Here is a 16,546-nt window from a genome sequence, read left to right as displayed (position 1 = left end):
AACGATCCAACCTTGAACTTCGCTACTACAAACGAGAAGACGTCCAGCATGGAAATGTCAGCCACAGCCACAGTTCCGCCGAGCAGAAGGTACAGCCCCCGTCCTGCCTCAAAGAGACACCTTCCTCTCCAGAGAGGTATTATACAGACTATCCAAAGCCAGAAACGTCCGACAGGTATGGTGATGCACCACACACTAGACGTGACTATAACACACCAGCTCGTATCAGCAATAACCAAGCCACCATGGACTTTGTAAAGCTCCTTGCTCGCCGGGAGCTGATTACACAGCTGAGAACTATAGGTCATGGCAAGCCTCATTCCAGAATGCCATCAGAGGTTTGGACCTTTCTTACAGCGAGGAGTTGAAAGCGAGTCCGCTGAACACGCCAAAAGAATCAGAGACATTAATATAAAACATCCACACACAGGTCTACGCAAGGTGTGGGAAAGACTTGATGAGTGTTATGGGTCAATAGAAGGAATAGAAAATGCTTTATATAAGAGAATTAATGATTTTCCCAAATTAGTGTCCAAGGGTTACCAAAAGCTCAGGGAACTAAGCGATTTGTTAGCGGAACTACAGATGGCTCAGGCGGAAAGAGATTTACCTGGATTGGCATTCCTGGACACCGCCAGGGGTGTCAATCCGATTGTTCAAAAACTTCCTGACAACCTACGAGATAAGTGGGTCACATATGGTTTGCATTATAAACAGACTCATAGTGTACCGTTCCCCCCTTTTACAGTGTTTGTAGATTTTATCACCCAACAAGGTAAAATCAGAAATGACCCTAGCTTTGACTTCACTTTGTCATGTCCCACTGCCCCCGGTGTCAAAGCTAGTAGAACACCAGTGGCAGTCCACAAAACTAACATTATTTCCACAGGTCCTCCTCACAAGGCGAATATGTCTCCTCCAGAAGAGAATAAACCTCAAGTCGTCAGTAAGCAGTGTCCTCTACACAGGAAACCACATCCTCTCCCAAAATGAAGAGCCTTCAGTGAGAAGTCTTTAGAGGAGCGCAAAGGGTTCCTTAAGGAAAATAAAATCTGCTTCAAATGTTGTGCCACAACCTCTCACCTTCCAGGAACTGTGAAGCTAGCGTGAAATGTGCAGAATGCAGCAGCACGGATCACAATACATCCTTGCACCCTGGACCACCCCCTCGAGTGATATCGCAGCCAGAGGAGATGGGAGACAGAAGAACACTGACGAAGGCACCCCCGAGGTCACCTTTAAATGTACAGAGATCTGCAGAGGGCTCGTGGGAGGAAGATGCTGTTCAAAAATCTGCCTTGTCCAAATCTACCCAGCAGGCCGCAGGGACAAAGCGATCAAGATATACGCGATTCTGGGTGACCAAAGTAACAGGTCTCTAGCCAAGTCCATCTTCTTCGACAACTTCAGCGTTGTAGGTCCCGGTTCTCCCTACTCCCTGAAGACGTGTTCAGGTACCGTTGAGATGGCGGGAGGAAAGCTACTGGATACAAAGTGGAGTTCATAGATGGCCAGACCAGCCTATCGCTACCGACCATCCTGGAGTGCAACCAAATTCCCGACAACAGGTCTGAGATACCTTCACCTGAGGAGGCGATACATCACCCCCATCTGAAGCGTATAGCTCCCCTCATACCTGAGTTGGACCCAGAAGCTCCAATAGCTTTACTCCTGGGAAGAGATATATTAAGAGTCCACAAGTCTAGAGAGTGTATCAATGGCTTGCAGAACGCTCCGTACGCCCAGAGGCTTGACCTTGGTTGGGTCATAATAGGAGACGTCTGTGTAGGAGGAGCACACAAGCCGACCTCAGTCAACAGTATGCTCACCAGAGCGCTAGAAAATGGACGTCCATCTCTCTTCCAACCATGTCCAAATAGTCTACTGGTAAAGGAGTTACTGAGCAGCACTCACCTGCCTTGCCCTTTCTCTTCTCCTTCCAACGAAGACCACGCCTGTGAAGGTGAACAAGACCACATAGGATGTGCAGTTTTCCGCAGGACAAAGGAAGACAACAAGACAGCGATGTCCATAGAAGACAGGATGTTCTTGGACATCATGGATCGAGAGATAGTCAAAGACAAGTCAAACAGTTGGGTTGCACCTCTACCATTCTGACCACAGAGAAGACGTCTACCCAACAACAGGGAACTGGTCTACAGTCAATTCATCTCCCTCGGACACAAGCTTCAGAAGTCACATGAGACGAAGGAACATTTCTTTACCTTCATGGGGAAGATATTCCAGAACAACCACGCGGAGATTGCACCTGTACTTAACATTCAGAGGCGTGTTGGTACTTACCCATCTTTGGAGTGTACCATCCTAAGAAGCCAGGTCAGATAAGAGTGGTATTCGACTCAAGCGCCAAATGTGAAGACGTCTCGTTGAACGATGTCTTACTGTCAGGCCCAGACCTCAACAACAGGCTCCTAGAGGTGCTACTCTGTTTCCGCAGAGATACGGTGGCATTTATGGCTGACATACAACAGATGTTCCACTGTTTCCTTATCAAGGAGGACCACAGAAACTACTTGAGGTTCTTCTGGTACCACGATAACGACCCCAATAAGGACATCACAGAGTACCGGATGAGGGTCCACATCTTCGGAAACAGTCACTATCTACGGCCTCCGAAATTCTGCCAAAGAGGGCAAAGAAAGGTATGGATCAGATGTCCGATCCTTCGTAGAAAAGAACTTCTACATTGACAACTGTCTGAAGTCCACACCAATAAACAAGGTTGCAAACAGCCTCCTGAAGAAGGCTCTAGAAATACTCGTTTTGTCTAACCTGAGGTTACATAAGCTCGCCTCCAACAGCAGAGAATTGATGGAAGCCTTTCCTTCTCAAGACTATTCCAGTGATCTGAAGGACTTAGACCTAAGCATCGACTCCCTTCCCATGCAGCAGAGCCTAGGATTGCTTTGGGATTTGAAGACGGATGCCTTCGCCTTTCAGATCAACAAAGATGAGAAACCCTTCACGTGCTGAGGAGTTCTTTCCTTTGTGAATAGCCTGTATGACCCCTTGGGGTTCGTAACTCCCTTAACCATCCAAGTTAAAATGATGCTGAGAGACTTCACCCAAGGGAAGTTTGATTGGGACGATCCACTCCCAGCAGAAAAGGCAGACTTGTGGATAGAGTGGAGGAAATCTTTTGAAGCCTTGACTGACCTTCGTGTGAAACGGCCCTATGCTCTCGTGCCATCCACAGAAGTCAAGACTCAAAGACTTTGTATCTTCTGTGACGCATCAGTCAAAGCGATCGCAGCAGTAGCGTATCTCAAGACCACAGACGTGAACGAAGAAAGCCATATCGGGTCCGTCATGAGTCGGACAAAGCTGGCGCCACTCCGTGAACACACGATGCCCAGACTGGAACTCTGTGCTGCCGTCCTTGCAGTTGAGTTGGCTGAACTTATCTCGGATGGGTTTAATCTGCAGATCAAAAATGCAGAATTCTACACGGATAGCAAGGTGGTACTGGGATACATCCGCAACGAGACGCAACACTTCTACGTCTACGTTAGCAATCGGGTACTGAGGATAAGAACATCCACTTGCCCTAATCAGTGGTACTAGGTGTCTACTCACCACAATCCTGCAGACTATGCGACTAGATCCGTCGCACCCAGTCATCTTAAGGACACTACGTGCTTCACAGGCCCTTCCTCCTTGTACTATTCGACGCCCCATAGCTGCAAGCCTGATACATTCGAACTAGTGGATCCGGATGCCGACGAAGAGCTTCGTCCTCAAGTGTCTGCCCTACATACAGTGATTTCAGGTCATCGCCTCGAATCTCATCGGTTCAGCAGATTCTCAATTTGGAAGTCACTCGTTCGAGCCATCGCTTGCCTACTTCACGTGGCTCAGTCTTACAAGTCTGCAATACCTACGAGTCAGAGACCTTGTAAAGGTTGGCATCACTGCAAACATGCGTTCACTCCCCCCAACCTAGAAAAGGCCAAGATTACGATACTTTGTGTAGTACAAAGGGAAGTCTACGACAAAGAAATAGACAACCTCAACAAGGGACAACCTGTTCTTAGAGACAGTGCGCTGAAGAAGCTCGACCCGATAGTCGACCAAAATGGACTGTTGAGAATAGGTGGCCGCCTTCAAGAAGCCAAGGTAGAAGTTTCAGAGAAACACACAGTAATAGTTCCGGGACGTCATCATGTCACAACCCTTCTCATTCAACATCATCATGTCCTAGTGAGACACCAAGGATGTTCGTTTTCCGAAGGGAACCTACGTACAGCCGGACTATGGATAATTGGAGCAAAGAGAAGAGTAAGCAAACTCATCTTTAACTGCGTTACTCGCCGCAAACTTCGTGGCATGTTTCAAAAGCAGAATATGGCCAATCTTCCACCCGACAGACTTAGTACTGAACCCCCCTTCACCAACGTCGGACTAGACGTGTTCGGCCCTTGGTCCGTGGCTACACGACGCACTAGGAAAGTCCATGCCGAAGCAAAGTGTTGGTCAGTTCTATTCACATGTCTGTCCATCAGAGCTGTCCATATTCATCGCGATCAGAGGCCCTGTGAAGCATATTCACTCTGACAGAGGCACGAACTTCGTCGGAGCAGCCAGAGAACTCCAAATCCCTTCCAATCTAGACGTTGCTAATGTAGAAAGGTACACTGCTCAAAAAAATAAAGGGAACACTTAAACAACAGAATATAACTCCAAGTAAATTAAACTTCTGTGAAATCAAACTGTCCACTTAGGAAACAACACTCATTGACAATCAATTTCACATGCTGTTGTGCAAATGGAATAGACAATAGATGGAAATTATTGGCAATTATCAAGACACCCTCAATAAAGGAGTGGTTCTGCAGGTGGGGACCACAGACCACATCTCAGTGCCAATGCTTTCTGGCTGATGTTTTGGTCACTTTTGAATGTTGGTTGTGCTTTCACACTCGTGGTAGCATGAGACACACTCTACAACCCACAGAAATTGCTCAGGTAGTGCAGCTCATCCAGGATGGCACATCAATGCGAGCTGTGGAAAGAAGGTTCGCTGTGTCTGTCAGCGTAGTGTCCAGAGGCTGGAGGCGCTACCAGGAGACAGGCCAGTACACCAGGAGACATGGAGGAGGCCGTAGGAGGGCAACAACCCAGCCGCTACCTCTGCCTTTGTGCAAGGAGGAACAGGTGGAGCACTGCCAGAGCCCTGCAAAATGACCTCTAGTAGGCCACAAATGTGCATGTGTCTGCACAAACGGTTAGAAATTGACTCCATGAGGGTGGTATGAGGGCCCAACGTCCACAGAGGTTGTGCTCACATCCCAACACCATGCAGGATGCTTGGCATTTGCCACAGAACACCAGGATTGGCAAAGTCGCTACTGGCGCCCTGTACTCTTCACAGATGAAAGCAGGTTCACACTGAGCACATGTGGCAGACGTGACAGAGTCTGGAGACGCCGTGGAGAGCGATCTTCTGCCTGCAACATCCTTCAGCATGACCGGTTTGGCAGTGGGTCAGTAATGGTGTGGGGTGGCATTTCTTTGGAGGTCCACACAGCCCTCCATGTGCTCGCCAGAGGTAGCCTGACTGCCATTAGGTACCGAGATGAGATCCTCAGACCCCTTGTGAGACCATATGCTGGTGCGGTTGGCCCTGGGTTCCTCCTAATGCAGGACAATGCCAGACCTCATGTGGCTGGAGTGTGTTAGCAGTTCCTGCAAGATGAAGGCATTGAAGCTACGGACTGGCCCGCACGTTCCCCAGACCTGAATCCGATTGAGCACATCTGGGACATCATGTCTCGCTCCATCCACCACAGACTGTCCAGGAGTTGGTGGATGCTTTAGTCCAGGTCTGGGAGGAGATCCCACAGGAGACCATCCACAACCTCATCAGGAGCATGCCTAGGCGTTGTAGGGAGGTCATACAGGCACGTGGAGGCCCCACACAATACTGAGCCTCATTTTGACTTGTTTTAAGGACATTACATCAAAGTTGGATCAGCCTGTAGTGTGTTTTTCCACTTTAATTTTAGGGGTGACTCCAAATCCAGGCCTCCATTGGTTAATAAATTTGATTTCCATTGATGATTTTTGTGTGATTTTGTTGTCAGCACATTAAACTTTGTACAGAACAAAGTATTCAATGAGAATATTTCATTCATTCAGATCTAGGATATGTTATTTGAGTGTTCCCTTTATTTTTTTGAGCAGTGTACTTAGGTGAGCAAGGATGCACTTGCACTTTCAACCTACCACATTCTTCGCACATGGGAGGTGCCTGGGAAAGGATGATAGGGATAGCATGCAAAATACTAAACTGTATCTTCTTGCAAGCAAACACCAGACTCACACATGAGAGTTTGATTACGTTCTTGGCTGAGGTCTCAACTATCATAAATGCCAGGCCGCTGACAGCGCTTTCCAGCGATTCCGGAGACCCGATAGTTCTTACTCCTGCAGTACTACTCACACAGAAAACCTGCGTCCCAAGTGCTCCACTTGGAGAGTTCAACGACAAAGACCTCTACAGAAGACAATGGAGGCAAGTACTAAGCATGTCTAATGCCTTTTGGGACAGATGGAGAAAACAGTATCTCTCCCCTCTACAAACCAGGACGAAGTGGCAGAAAGACCATCCTAACATCAAACCCGGCGATGTTGTACTCGTGAAAGACAGTCAATCGCATCGAAACGAGTGGCCACTCTTTCCCAGAAAGAGTCAAATGGTGGCATCCGTTGATGCCAAGCGGGGAGAGTTCTGTCTACTCATGAGCAACTAAGGGAATGTTCATAGTTATTCTAGTTACGACCAGTAGAGGTCACCAGTTGTCTGTTTATGTTGTTTAGAAGCTACACATCATCTAGTAATACTCTTATAGTCACAAGAGTCTGTCCCCTTTAAGAATAATGTGTGCAGAGGGACCGCCCCCCACCTTCCTCTGGGAGGAAGAGATCCTTGTAATCAGTTTTCCCGGTCTTTCAGGGAAGAAGATAAGACGTGTGTGTCTCGCTCTACACTCTCTACAACTTTCCTCTTGTCAGATGATTCCTGTAAGAGCAAATACAGTTACATGTTTTGTGTGAAATACTGTAAAGTGAAGTATGTTGTGGTCTGAGATACACCATTTAGTTAATGCCTCTTGCACTGTACTCAGGTTGATGCATTCTGTATAGAATAGAGCCTGTGGCAGTGATCTTTACACCAGTTACTCCTGTTTACTGTAACCTGTATTATCACTATGTTAGTCCTAGTTTTTTTGATGTACCCAGTACTGACTGCTATCATTCTATATTGTGTTATAGTTTTTAACTCTATCAAGTTCATACAATCACCATTAAATCACGATTACAGAATGCTACAGTCTATTTAATTGAGTATGAATGAGGGTTAAGCTGTATGCTAAATCCTCCACAGCATCATACGTGGAGGAAGACTGAACACCTAAAGCTTGCTGTGCACTGTTTTAGCACCCTTTACATTAATTTAGTTTGGAAACACATTTTGACCTGTGGTAAATCACAAAGGAGATTCATCTGTGATTAATTGTCGGTGCCCATGTGACATGAATTAGCCAATAAATGATGACTTCAGTATGTTAAAAAGCCACATGGTAGTACCTGTTCCTTTGTCACAATAGGGAAGACAAAGAAGGTCTGAGGACATCAGAACTGCTTTTATTAACAAACACAAGACTTCCAAAGGGTACAAGACCATCTTCAAAGACCTTGGTATCCCAGTTTCAACAGTGCACAATGTTATTAAGACGTTTGTCAACCATGGAACCGTCAAGAACTTCCCTGGACGTAGGGGAAAGAGGAAAATTGCCAAGAGAGGTCTTGGAAGGTTGGTACGAATGGTGGAAAAAACACCATGTCAAACATCCAAAAAAATGAAGACCAACCTGGAACAGTCTAGGGTCATGGTTTCAACAAGTATCATACGCCACACACTAAACCAGAATTTTATGGGCAAATGCCAAGGTAGAAACCATTACTGAAGAAAAGACATAAAAAGGAACAACTGATCTTTGCCAAAGAGTATGTTGACTAACCACAATCCCTCTGGGAAAATGTTCTGTGGACAGATGAAACAAAAAAAGAGCTTTTTGGCAATGCAAAGCAAAAGTTTGTTTACAGACAGCGCAATGAAGCTTATAAGGAAAAGAACACCTTACCAACAGTTAAGCATGGTGGAGGATCCATAATGCTGTGGGGTTGCTTTGCTGCACATGGTATTGGAGGCCTTGACCGTATCACAGGAATAATGAAATCAGAGAAGAGATTTTAGAGCAAAATGTCCTAACAAGTGTAAGAAAACTTGGTTTGAGTCGAAGATCATGGGTTCTCCAGCAAGATAATGACCCAAAGCACACATCCAAAAGCACACAGGAATGGTTGAAAAAGAAAAAAATGGACTGTTTTAAAATTGCCAGCAATGAGTCGTGACCTCAATCCCATTGAAAATCTTTGGGGTGAGCTGGAATCTGCCATTGGGAAAAAGAACCCTGCAAACATTCAAGAGCTTGAATAAATTGCAAAGGAAGAGTGGGAGAAAATTCCAGCTGAGAAGTACAAGAAGCTTGTGGATGGCTACAAGAAACGTTTGGTGGCCGTCATCAATGCCAAAGGGTGTGCAACCCAGTATTAATTAGGGGTGCTTTTATTGCTGCACATGCAGTTTATTCTGTTTCTTTGAAATTGCAACATGGATGTTGAAACACAATGTTTTATTGTTGTATTACTTTGGACCACTAATTAAAAAATCCTGAGGATATAACTTTGGAACAATTCCATTTATTTCTGAAGATTTTGTACAGTTTATGTAAAAAATGAAGGGGTGTCAATAATGGTCAGCAGCACTGTATGTGGCTGAGGGGGTCCTCACACTGCATATAAGAACCTGTCGGGCAAAATTCTGAATTTAGGGGATTTTGGGGGCCATCACATTGCATTTATGGGATTGTGGTGGGTCATCATATTGTGTACATCAACCTGTGGGTGCAATATTCTGCATTTAGGGGACTGTGGGGATATCATAATTCATATAAGTACCTGTGGGGGTCATCATACTGCAATTAGAGAGCTGTGAGGGGCATCATAATGCACTAAAGGGGCCGTGGAGGCCATGATATTTCATTTAAGAGGCTGCCAGGCCATCATAATGCATTTAGGCAAAATTCAGAATTTAGGGATTTTTGGGGGCCATAACACAGCATTTAGGGGACTGTGGTGGGTCATCATATTGTATATATGGGCCTGTGGGGGCAATATTCTGCATTTATGTGACTGTGGTAACATCATACTGCATATAGGGAACTGCAGGGGCTCATTATAATGCATTTAGGGGCCTGTGGGGGCCAACATACTTAATTTAGAGTGCTGTGGGCCATCACAATACATTTAGGGGGACATCACACTGCATATAGAAAGCTGTGACTGCCATTATATATATATATATATATATATATATATATATATATATATATATATAAAGGAGCAAATTATATATAAGGATGCTTTGGGGGCCATCATATTGCATGTAGGATCCTGTGGGGGCCCCATAGTGTATATGGAGACCTGTGGATGCATTCAAACTGAACATAGAGGGCTGTGGGGGCCCCATGATGTATATAGGTGAGCTGTGGGGCCATCATATTGTACATAAGGAACTGTGGGGGACGCAATACTGTGTATTGGGGTCTGTGGAACATATCATACCGCATAGGAGGAGTTCTAGGGCCCATCATACTATGTTTGGAGGGCATCATTATAAGGCATCACAATAGGGCATTATTATCATTATAGGGAAGCACAGCAGTATTCTAAGAAACCTTCAAAGTTATGGTTCATGGAGGGGTGGGGGATGGTGTAGAGACTGAGCTGAGCTCCCCTGATTCTGCCCCTTTTTTCCATGTTGCATGCCTCACTCCACTGTAGAGATTTCACATATTTCTTCTGGAGCACACTACACTGTGTGCAGAATTATTAGGCAAATGAGTATTTTGATCACATGATACTTTTTATACATGTTGTCCTACTCCAAGCTGCATAGGCTTGAGAGCCAACTACCAATTAAGTATATCTGGTGATCTGTATCTCTGTAATGAGGAGGGGTGTTGACTAATGACATCAACACCCTATATAAGGTGTGCTTAATTATTAGGCAACTTCCTTTCCTTTGGGAAAATGGGTCAGAAGAGAGATTTGACGGGCTCTGAAAAGTCCAAAATTGTGAGATGTCTTGCAGAGGGATGCAGCAGTCTTGAAATTTCCAAACTTTTGAAGCGTGATCACCGAACAATCAAGCGTTTCATGGCAAATAGCCAACAGGGTCACGAGAAGCGTGTTGGCCAAAAAAGGCGCAAAATAACTGCCCATGAATTGAGGAAAATCAAGCGTGAAGCTGCCAAGATGCCATTCGCCACCAGTTTTGCCATATTTCAGAGCTGCAACGTTACTTGAGTATCAAAAAGCACAAGGTGTGCGATACTCAGGGACATGGCCAAGGTAAGGAAGGCTGAAAAACGACCACCTTTGAACAAGAAACATAAGATAAAACATCAAGAATGGGCCAATAAATATCTTAAGACTGATTTTTCAATGGTTTTATGGACTGATGAAATGAAAGTGACTCTTGATGGGCCAGATGGATGGGCCAGAGACTGGATCAGTAAAGGGCGGAGACCTCCACTCCGACTCAGAAGCCAGCAAGGTGGAGGTGGGGTACTGGTATGGGCTGGTATCATCAAAGATAAACTTTTGGGACCTTTTCGGGTTGAGGATGGAGTGAAGCTCAACTCCCAAACCTACTGCTAGTTTCTGGAAGACAACTTCTTCAAGCAGTGGTACAGGAAGAAGTTAGTATCGTTCAAGAAAAACATGATTTTCATGCAGGACAACGCTCCATCACATGCATCCAACTACTCCACAGCGTGGCTGGCCAGTAAAGGTATAAAAGAAGAAAAAATAATGACATGGCCCCCTTGTTCACCTGATCTGAACCCCATAGAGAACCTGTGGTCCATCATAAAATGTGAGATGTACAGGGAGGGAAAACAGTACACCTCTCGGAACAGTGTCTGGGAGGCTGTGGTGGCTGCTGCACGCAATGTTGATCGAAAACAGATCCAACAACTGACAGAATCTATGGATGGAAGGCTTTTGAGTGTCATCATAAAGAAAGGTGGCTATATTGATCACTAATTTTTTTGTTTTTGCTTTTGCATGCCAGAAATGTTTATTTCTAAAATTTGTGCACTGATATTGGTTTACCTGGTGAAAATAAACAAGTGAGATGGGATTATATTTGGTTTTTATTACGTTGCCAAATAATTCAGCACAGTAATAGTTACCTGCACAAACAGATATCCTCCTAAGATAGCCAAATCTAAAAAAAAACACTCCAACTTCCAAAAATATTAAGCTTGGATATTTATGAGTCTTTTGGGTTGATTGAGAACATAGTTGTTGATCAATAATAAAAATAATCCTCTAAAATACAACTTGCCTAATAATTCTGCACACAATGTTTGTGAAACCTCTGCTTGCAGTCTAAATGGGCATTTCTTTACAGTCTTCTCTGGCATCTGCTTTCACCCTTCCCTCCCAGAAGCTGACAATCATAGCTCAGCATCGTCTATGTGTGCTTTATCAGCTGGCAAGCTGTGATTGGCAGAATCTGTGAGGGAGGTGTGAAAGGGCACATCCCTTGAGAAAGCTTGAAGAAACCACTCAAACAGTTTTCACTTAGTGCGCTCTAAAATTAACAAATGTGAATACCTCTACAATGTTGTTATGCAACGCAAAACAGAAAAAAGCAGCAGAATCAGGATAGTTCAGGGATTTTTACAAATTATTTAGCTCTTTAATGGCGGACTGGCACCTGCCATGCTCTGATTCATAGCATGGGGAAAAAATGGCCCCTTTTCTGTTCTTGCCCAGGAGTCCGATTCTTTGTCCCCGGATTGCTACGCATACTAAAATGCATGTATAAAATGTCCCTTCCAATTACGATTAATCATTCATAGAAATAAACTTTTAAACACTGAGTATTATATCAGAAACTGTAACTAGAACACTATATCATTATATCAACTAACAATAAACTGAGCATTATAGCCAATAACAACAATCAAATAACAATTTTCCAAGTCTTTCTACAACTATCAAATGTGTTTTTTCTGTATTGCCCTGAATACATGTCAAAATGCAAACTCATACTTTACTGTATGTCACAGATGTGTTTTTTTTTTAATAAAAATGTTTCTCTTTACAAAAATATAACAACCTAGTAATTAAAATAATATTTAAATATACAACTAAAACAAACTGTAAAAAGTGTCTCACTAAGTTTTGCTATGATCAGACCTTATCAGAGGTAACTATGAGTAATAATGCACTCCAGTTAACAAGTTATTTAATTTTTCCCTTTCCCACTGGTTCCATTTATTCCAGTAGATGTCACTCACACTCAGCATTTTACCATTTACCGCTCTGCAGACACAGACAGCTAATTATTGTCTCAGAATAAACACTCAACCTGCCAAAAAAGCTAAGCAGGTCAGCGTGCTTTCTCTGTTCGCTGCGTGTTATCTCCCTGCAGATAGGTTTTGCGTATTTGAATTTCTAAAATTTGCTGACAAAGTAAAGGTATACTGCAAACGGCATGTCACTGTGACCATGACCGAAGCCTTAATTGTCACTTACTTTCTTACATCTGATCGTTAAAATAAACAATATGAGCAGTATTGAAATAGTAAGAGCTAAATACTGTAGACAGCATTGCCTTTTCATTAACCCAAATTTCTCTAGCGAATAAGAAATGTACCAAACATATAAAAAAAATGAATAAGCATACAGCATTTTTAGATCAATGTACAAGGAACAGTATTAGAATTATTTTTGTATTTTACTTAGCTACTTCATAGACTTTCTGATCACCTCTTTCTCTCCATCTTGATGGGGCATTGTGTGGCTTCAAATCAGCATTCACATCAGAGCCAGAGCTGAGGTGATGGATAGAGCCTGATAACAGCACGGAATTCTTATACAAGACTACATTTATGCAATATTTACTGATTTATCTTTTACTTTTGTATATAATGTGTCCATACATAGCTATAGTTACGGTACATACGTTGAAAAAAGACTTAGGTCCATCAAGTTCAACCTTTCTCCACTAATTGTACATTTTCTCACTAAATTAACTACCGCATTTTTCGGGCTATAAGATGCACCTTCCCCCCCCCTCAAATTTGGGAGGAAAATAGGGCAGTGCGTATTCTAGTCTGAATGTAAATTACCGGGGCTTGCGGTGATGGTGGAGTGGAATGACAGGTAGCAGGGTCCCTTCCTCAGGATGCTGGCGGCGGTAAAAGTGAGGCGATACTGTGAGACAGCTGTCGGCGGTGAGCAGAGCAAAGTGCATTGCTTTCCCGGCGGCCATCGTCCTGAAGCCATGGGCCGCCAGAGGTCAGCCAAGATCTCAATCTGTGCATGTGCCGCCTCTAGCGACCATTTCAGCCCACAGCTTCAGGAAAATTGCTGACCGTCAGAGGCAGCGCATGCGCAGATTGGAATCTCAGCCCAGCCGCGCTCTCGATCTGCGCATGTGGCACTTCCGGTGGCCATTTTCCTGAGGCCCACAGCTCACTGCTTCAGGAAAATGGCAACCGGGAAAGCAATGCACTTCTCTCTGTTCACTACCGACACCGGTTCTGCTGGGACACCCTGCACCACCGCCGCCGCCCCCCCAGGTTAGATATCTTAAATTCAGATTATAAGACGGTCCCCCATCTTATAAAAAAACCTTTTTTTCCTATTTGGTGTGCATCTTATGGTCCGGTGCACATTATAGTCCGAAAAATAAGGTATAACCCACCTTGTTATTTGTACTGAGGGAATCATCCAACCCTTTTTTAAAAGCCGTTATAGAGTCTGTTCTAACTGTAAAGAACCCTTACCTATTTAGCTGCCGGAATCACCCTCTAAATATTCTTTTGGTGGCATTGTAGTTATGTATTTTTTTTCCTTTAATTCCGGTTTTTCTGTGTTGTCATTCAGAGATGCAAAGGGTATGCATTATTTTATACCTAGATTGTCAGCTTTCTGTAATAACTGTCCGATTCTCCATAGAGCTGGCCTGCGAACCATATAAATTAGGAAACTAATGCCCGGCAGAGTGAGAAAATAAAATACATCAAGTAGCCAAATGACAGGTAGCGGTAAACAAAACTGCATGCATAAAACATAAAGCCTCGTGAATACTAAACATGAGTGAATTTAAAAAATTCTCTTCTCTGTTGATTCTCTGACATTTTTATCACAGAATCTCTAGCTCTAGTTTATGAATTTTCTTATTAAAATTAATTAACTGAGTGCTTAAAAGAGAACACTTAGTAACAATGAAAAATGATGGTAAATAAGAAACATGTTTGTATTGTAATAATATTCACATGTAATTGACAGCTTTGCACTTTTTAGGACGGTTTCGTACTCAGAGGTTTTTTTCAGAAAGACGTTTTTGATGCAGTTTTTTTACTTGGAAGCTTAAAGGGAAACTGTTATGTAAAAAAATGCTATTAACCTGCAGATATGGTGATAATCTGGAGGTCAATAGCGTTCTGAAGCTCCCTGGAGTCCCACTGCCAGGAGGAAACTACACCTTGGCACTGACTGATACCTGGCTCTAATGCTGAGCTAGCTGTCAGTGCCGGGGGCATGGTTACAGCCACTGCTCACTATGCACTGAGTGGTGACTGAAGCGGCGCTGGACCACCCCTATGACTGAAAGCCCAAGGCTCCCGACAGTGGGGCTCTCAGTGCAGGCACTGGGCAGCTTCAGAATGTTATTAACCTGCAAATTAATCTCATAACTGCAGGTTAAAAGCATTTTTTACAAGACAGGTTCCTTTTAAAAAGGTAATCTGCCAGCAGGTTTTTGCTATGTAATCTCAGGCCAGCATGATGTAGAGGTTAAAACACGGAATTCAAGGATGTGTCACATGTCCGGCTGTGTGCTGTTGTTTAATTAGACTCATGGTTTTATCACCTTGTTATTATCATTGCTTGGACTACAGAAGCGCGTGAATCCTGGTCCCACTCTGCCTCCTTCTGTAATATGCAGCTCACTGTCTACAGTTACGTATAGGGAGCCTGGTGTGGGCGGGGTTAGCTTCTTCAGCTCTGGTGCATTGCTAAATTTAAAATCTCTGTGTCAGAACGGCTACACCCAGTAAACGAAGTGATACATCGTTATATTCAGGGTCTCTTTGTCTAGATTATTCTGCTCTCAGATGAGGTAGCAAAAACCTGCTGACAGATTCCCTTTAAGTAAATCTGATAAGAAGGAGAATTGTAAATCCTGCGTTTATATTTCCCATTACTTAAGAATTTTTCCAATAAGGATGTATCACAAACTGCTGCAGAAAGTGTGTCTTCTTAAAAAACGGCCCAAGGGCTGTATTGTCTACACAAGCTTTGATACTCCTTAGCCATCTTTGTCCTCATATTTATTTACATTTTGCTTCATATTGTTCACTATCTACTGTATAAAGAAGTGGTGTACATACTCATGTCTTTTTTGCTTCTTTTTATGATTCCTTCTTCAGCATAGTTCACAGTACCTTAACGTATGGACAATTAACACTGCTCATTTATTGTTTTGCAATCATTTATAGATTTCATTATTGTTAAATTAGATTCTATTAAGTGTAAACTAACGTTTATGAGATTACATACAATTAAACTTATTCTTTTGGACTGTGAACAGCAGCTGTACAGGTGCCATGTAAAAGTTTGAGCACCCTGGTCAAAATTACTGTTATTGTGAAGCAAGTTGAAGATGAAATGATCTCTAAAAGTGCTAAAGTTAAAGATGACACATTTTCTTTGTATTTTATTTAAAAAAATAAATATTGTAATTTTTTACATTTTAAAAGTTACAAAAAGGAAAATGGGCCGATGCAAAAGTTTGGTCCCTTGGAGATTTGTGTGCTTAAATAACTTTGACCAAGGTATCAGACCTTAATTAGCCTGATAGTGTTATGGCTTGTCCACTATCATCGTTAGGCCAGGTGATGCAAATTTCTCAGCTTTATAAAAAGTTGCCTAGCACTCTGAAAATGAAATTGGCGGAGGCTCACACAGCAGGAGAAGGCAAAGTGTTTTCAATTTTCACTTTCCTCAGTTCGAAATGTAATTAAGAAATGGCAGTTAAGAGGAACAGCGGAGGTCAAGATAAAGTCTGGAAGACCAAACAAAATTTCAGTGAGAACTGCTTGTAGGATTTCTAGAGTGGAGAGGAAAATCAGAACCCCTGCTTGACTGCAAAAGATGTTCAGAAAGATTTAGTAGACTCTAGAGTTGTGGTACATTTTCTACTGTTCAGAGACACCTGCACAAATATGGCCTTCATGGAAGAGTCATCCGAAGAAAACCTTTCCTGCATCCTCAACATAAAATTTAGGACCAGAAGTATGCAAAAGATCATCTAAACAAGCCTGATGCATTTTGGAAACAAGTCCTGTGGACCGATGAGGTTAAAATTGAACTC

Source organism: Phyllobates terribilis, unplaced genomic scaffold, assembly GCF_046119375.1.
Source record: "Phyllobates terribilis strain yellow unplaced genomic scaffold, ASM4611937v1 Scaffold_11__3_contigs__length_659146591, whole genome shotgun sequence".
Lineage (NCBI taxonomy): Eukaryota > Metazoa > Chordata > Amphibia > Anura > Dendrobatidae > Phyllobates > Phyllobates terribilis.
The sequence above is the reverse complement of the archived record's forward strand: the minus strand, read 5'-3'. Positions refer to the sequence as shown.